Source organism: Silene latifolia, chromosome 9, assembly GCF_048544455.1.
Source record: "Silene latifolia isolate original U9 population chromosome 9, ASM4854445v1, whole genome shotgun sequence".
NCBI classification, from domain to species: domain Eukaryota; kingdom Viridiplantae; phylum Streptophyta; class Magnoliopsida; order Caryophyllales; family Caryophyllaceae; genus Silene; species Silene latifolia.
In genome coordinates, this window is record NC_133534.1 from 7,981,055 (window position 1) to 7,987,161 (window position 6,107).

The 6,107-nt window shown below is 36.5% G+C and overlaps 1 long non-coding RNA gene across 1 annotated transcript; it reads left to right on the plus strand.

The window, feature by feature from the left end:
* The first annotated feature begins 2,196 nt into the window (after positions 1-2,196).
* LOC141602391 (uncharacterized) lies at positions 2,197-3,722 on the plus strand. The gene is made up of 3 exons (XR_012524426.1): positions 2,197-2,323; positions 2,971-3,028; positions 3,547-3,722. It is a non-coding gene; the product is annotated as an uncharacterized LOC141602391 (long non-coding RNA).
* The last annotated feature ends 2,385 nt before the right edge of the window (positions 3,723-6,107 follow it).

The following is a 6,107-nucleotide window of genomic DNA, read 5'->3' on the forward strand; positions in this document are numbered from 1 at the left end:
TACCTTCCCTCTCTCCAATTACCTTACACCACCACAATACTTTACAATAAAATAACTCTCCCCTTAATTTGTCTGCCCTTTTGAAAGGGGGGAGTTATTATGAATAGGAGGTATCAATTAATCATAAAATTATAGATTTGGGCTCAATTTTGGACCATCCACATACAAAATTAGGCTAGGACTCATCTAGACCTATGTTGAATCCACACAGTCGAGCCTAAATTTCAAGATGTTTTAAAAATTCTAAACTATGTCATCATCATTACAATCTAATTAAAAGCTCAACTTTCTTTCAAAAAAAATTAAAAAATTAAAAGCTCAACTTAAGGTGTCCAAGGTTTTTAACCGCGAGAGTGGTAATTGAACTTCTTAACTTTGTCTAACGGTGCGATTAAACTCCTTAAACTTACATCGGAGTGATTAGACCCTATAAGTTTTACAAGAAGTGAAACTAAGCCCCTTATTTAATATTAGTTATCACAAAAATTGAATTTTGGGTATACTTTTTCAAAAACAAAAACTGAATTTTAAAACAAAACAAACAAGGTAACCCTTGTTTTTGGTTTCTCCCAAAATCTCAATCGAACCAAAAGTTAATTTTCTTTAGAAATTAATTACACATAAGAAAACCTTATCCCATAGTTATTAGGTCTTAAACGTCGGATTTCAAAATAAGTGCAGTTCAATTTCACTCATACACCCCACTTAACATCATTAAACATGTTTTACAACCAAGTAATGACGAACATATTTGTTCTAATATTAAAATGAGTTAAATAATGCTCCATTCGATTATTTGGAAATGATTTGTTTACCTTTTACACATGATTAGGGTTATGATTGACCGAAAAGGCTACGGTTACACTCAGTGTATAGAATCTTCTATACACTGCGAGTAAGGTAATGACACGTGGTAACAACTAACATGTGATAAAATCTTTTGTTATATTTGGAAGGAAGCCAAAATTCTAAAAACCAAATTTATTTTTTCTGAAACTTTTACCAAAATTATTATTAGTTTATTTATACCATAATTTTTTCATATTTGATATTTTTTTTTTTTAATTCTTTCCTGTTTTACATTTTTTTCCAAACAAAGTGGTACAACCACCTCAACATCAATCCCTTCCAACACCACCGCTTCATCCCGCTAGTAAATCACTTATATATCGGCGCCGGCAAACGCCTCTGGCCACTAACGTGAATCCCCCACCCCCACAGGCGCACCAACCACCTCCACCAAATAGCAGAACCGATTAAATCTAACGCCTGTACACCATCAATTCACGCCGCTATTGTCGTGTCAACCACCACAATGGCCGCCATCCTGCCAACAACCTTATCGAATCATTGATTTTATTTAAGCAAAGCAAATCGAACCATTGATGTTATTAATATCTTCGACGTTATTAGTTCGTGACGGGAGAAGGCGTGTAGGTCGTCGGTGATGGGAGAGGGCGTGTGAGTCGCTGGTGATCGGCGTGTTGGTGGCTGTTGTAGGGTTGGGCGGGTGGCTGAAGGAGGTTTATAGGGAGATGTTGAAGGATGGTGGTAGGGGAGAGGAACGTTGGAGAGTGCACTGCACTGCCGCAGTACACTATAAACATATTGTTTTTTTTTTATATAAAAAAAATTAAAAGAAAAAATGGAATAAAATGTTGGTAAATAAAATAAGGGAAATGCTATATACAACCCAATGGTTTGTATTTAAGCATTTAATACCCTTCCAAATTTGGTATTAATTTAGAAATTAAAGAACAAATTACACATAAATTCATGCAATTAATGCAAATATTAAGTGTTTATTTCCTTTACACATAAAATAATTAGTTCCTGATTTTAAAAATAATAAAATTCCTAATAATTATCCCTCCTTTACTTTTTCTATTTTCCCTCCATATTGAAAATTATTCCTTCTATAACTAATTAATAGATTCCGCCACATGTTTAAGTTTTATTGGTAGTGTATAGAAGATTCTATACACCGAGTGTAACCGTAGCATCTTCCTATGATTGACTGATGATGTAATACTCCGTATTTTAGTTGGAGTACTCGGTCGAGTACTTGGTTGGTACTCGGTCGAGTGTGTCTTACTCGACCGAGTGCGCTTGACCGAGTAAACCGGTTCAGCGAGTTAGACGGTTTATTTTATGTTTTGGCCAAAGGGTTTTTGTTTGTAACAGTTAAGCCTTTTCTAAAATAATTTTAACATCTCTAAATCTATTTCTAAACCTAGAGAGAGGGAGAGGAAGAGGATTTGTCGAGCCCTTCATTTGATTGAAGATTTCTCACCGATTTCAACCTAATTTGATTTCCCTGTTTGTAAGTCGATTTCATTCAATTGTTTATACTGTTTTAAAGTAGTTGTCTTCGAAAAGTTTGAGAAGAGAGTCCTGTTTATTTGAAGTCTAGTTTATGCATATCAAATATCGTAGTCAAATTCCTTATGGTTTGTCCTAGGTGATTTATTTATGAACATGTCGCTGAAAAGTCCGCGAATTTGTTTTGGTTGTTGAAAATGATTTGAAACCCTAATTTATATGTCGATTCCGTTTTGGGGATTTTTCATACATCATACTTGTAGAGTATAGATGACAATAGGATTTGGAATTTATGAAAAATAATGATTTAAACTCGTTTTATGAATCAATACTTTTTATGCGACGGATTCTGTCAGCTTTTGGAAATCAGTCTGAAAACCCTTGATAAGTTTGGAATTTGAGAAAACTTAGTTAGATATAATTTGTAGCTAAGACTCATGGGGTTCCAATACAATTGGCCTTGCATCCATTCTATTTTTCTGGAATTAGTTATGTATTTTATACCGAGTCTGTCATGTGCTGGAAAATCAGGAAAAGTCGTGTTATTTCTTTAAGTTGATATTTCTATATTAAGTTATGATGAGTCTAGGTTATGTGCATCATTAATTGATTGAGTAGGTGGTAATTATATATAATTATGTTATGTAGGTGATGGATATGTGAAGGATCATAGTTGATTGCTTGTGTGTGCTTGGATTGCGAAAAGGTAGGGTTTCTCCTACTCAGTACTGTTAATTGATTGAGATTGCATATGTTTCATAATTGTTGTTATCTGCTGATCATCGGAGGTTGGGTGTTGTGGTGACGGTGATGGGGTGGTTGTGTTGTGACGGTTGTGGTGTTGTGACAGCTGTGATGCTGTGTGTGATTGTGGTGGAGTCACTTGCGGGAGTGGCTTCACACCCTAGTTCGCCCTCCGTGGAACCCGTCACGGGAGGGGATGTGCACATTAAGGGACATGGATTGTTAGTCGCTCGTTGATGAGCTGGACTAGGTGGGGATGGGCTGCGGTCACCCACTGGCGGCGAGGATTACCTGTTGCAATGGGTAATCTGGCAGGGCTACACACTTCGGTGTGTAGTCGGTTACTGTGTGAGATCGGGAGACCGGGGATGGAGTATGATCAGCTGGTTGTATTGTTTGTTGTTTTATATTGATTGAACGGTACTGACCCCGTTGTTGTTTTGTAAAACCTGAGGTGATCCATTCGGGGATGGTGAGCAGATTATGACAGGTAATGCAGATGTGTAGCTTTGGGACAGTCATGGGGAGTCATCACTTCGAGTCTAGCTTCCGCTGTTACGAGTTTAGTTGTCTTTGATTTCAGTTGTATTGAGTTTCTTACACTTTTATTTTGAGTTGGGCTGAGATTATGTAATCGTTAAACTCTTCATACTTTAATAAAGTTGTTTGGATTGTTGCTTTTGATATACTAACCTCGGGCAGCCGAGATGGTAACAACCTCTCATGCTAGGGTAGTCCTTGGTAAGGTACCTTGGTATGAGGGGGTGTTACAGATGAGTCTCAACAATAAGCAGAGTGACTATTACCAACAAAAATATGATTAAAATGGAAATGACGCAATTCTAGTGAATATGTCAAAAAAGGAATATTTGGCAAATCCTAAGAATAGGAGGGAGTACCTCATTTGTATAAGGGTTTTTTTTTGTCAAACACAACCTTTAAAAAAATCTTTTTTCCAAACACCACTTTTAAAAAAAAAGTTTGTAAAACACAACCTTTAATAAATTTTTTGTTGTCAAACACGACTTTTTGGCTGAAGGACTTAATATTTTGCAATGGGGTAACTTTCAATCGATGTTTGGGATATCAAACGATGTCGGTTTGAGGTGTTCTTGGACTCGTTGGAAAGGTGGAAATACAAGCTTTCCATGAGTTATCAACACGATGGTCAAAAGTGGCCTTATGTGGGGTCTATTGTTGTGTAAAGTAAGGCTAGTCGGAGAGATTAACGAGTGGTCGGGGATTTTTAGTGGGTCTTTTAAAGAGGTTATGATGCTTTGTTTGGTCTGAAAATTGGTATGTAGGTAGCGGGAAGTGTAAGGTAGACCGTAGTTGTGTTGTTTTTTGTGGTTGTTGGTTACAAGTGGTGCTTCGAGGGGAGTTAATTTGAAGGTAAAAAACATTCAAAAGAATGTCAAAGTAGGATTTTTTTGTGTGGGTCAATTCACTCACCTCAAACCAACACTTACAACAAACAACCACAAAAAACAACACAACTACGGCCTACCTTACACTCCCCGCTACCTACATACCAATTTTCAGACCAAACAAAGCATTATAACCTCTTTAAAAGACCCACTAAAAATTTCCGACCACTCGCTAATCTCTCCGACCAGCCATACTTTACACAACAATAGACCCCACATAAGGCCGCCTTTGACCATCGTATTGATAACCCTTGGAAAGCTTGTATTTCCACTTTTCCAACGAGTCCAAAAACGCCTCAAACCGACATCGTTTGCTATCTCAAACATCGACTGAAAGTTACCCCATTACAAAATGTTAAGTCCTTCGGCCAAAAAGTCGTGTTTGACAACAAAAAACTTAGGGATAATTCACGTGGTGCCCCTGAGGTTTGGCTTAATTCACGTGGTACCCCTGCGTTTAAGAATGTGCACATGGTGCCCCTGAACTTTCAGTTTAGTGCACAATTTGCCCTTTGCCATTAACGGTGTCAAATATTAAACGGCAACAGGTTTGGGGGGAAAGTTAGTTAAATCCCAACAACCTTTTGAATTTCCAACTAACTAAAATCTACAACTAACTATAAGTAACTAATTTGACTTTCACCAAATACCCCTGAAGTTTGAGAATTGTGCACCAAATACCCCCGAGGTTTGAGAATTGTGCAAGAAATACCCCTGTTACCAAAAACACCTGTAACAACTAGAAAAGTAGCCGTTGGACTGGAGTTATTGCATATAAAGTGAGTTGATGTTAAAATTGAGAGCGCAAATCATTGAGTGACTCTTAAAATACTATTACAAACATATTCCTACTATAATAATGAAATCATCTAATTTAAGATCTAATTCAAAATGAGTGCAAATAAATAGCAAAAATTGCCCTAAATGCAAGAAGAGATTCAATATAAGGTCATCAGGACCTTGGGAGCAAACCCCTCAAGATTATAGAAGAGTTGAAGAAGAAATTGAAGGAACAAACAACTAGCATTTGTGACTTAAAAATATATTATAATTTTATCTAAAATGTTTCAATTTAGTTGGAAACAATCACAATAATATATATGTTTTTAGTCTATATTATAATGAAGTAAGTGTACTAGCATTGTGATATCAAAAATGGAGATTTCTGAAATCTAAAACAACCTTCATGCATTATATAACATCATGGCATCCAACCATCCTCGCACCATCTTCATCCCCTTCACTCTCTTCATCGTGGCAAGAGTAATCTTCATCAAATTCCTCAATCTCTTCATATGTTCATCCTCATCCAAGCCCAAATTAACTGGCTCACCCTTTTCTTACCCCTCCCTATCCTTATCTTAGTTGCCTCAGCATTAGTTTTAGCAGCTCTTGACCTATAATGTGGAGTATAAATCTCTTTTCTCTTAGTAGTTGATCTAGGAATTCTTTGCATTATTATAGTAGGGATATCTTTGTTATCTATTTGCACCCCTTTTGAATTAGATTTTGAGTTAGATGATTGCATTATTATAGTAGGACTATGTTTGTGGTAGTGTTTTAAGAGTCACTCAATGATTTGGGCTCTCAATTTTAACATCAATTCTCTTTATA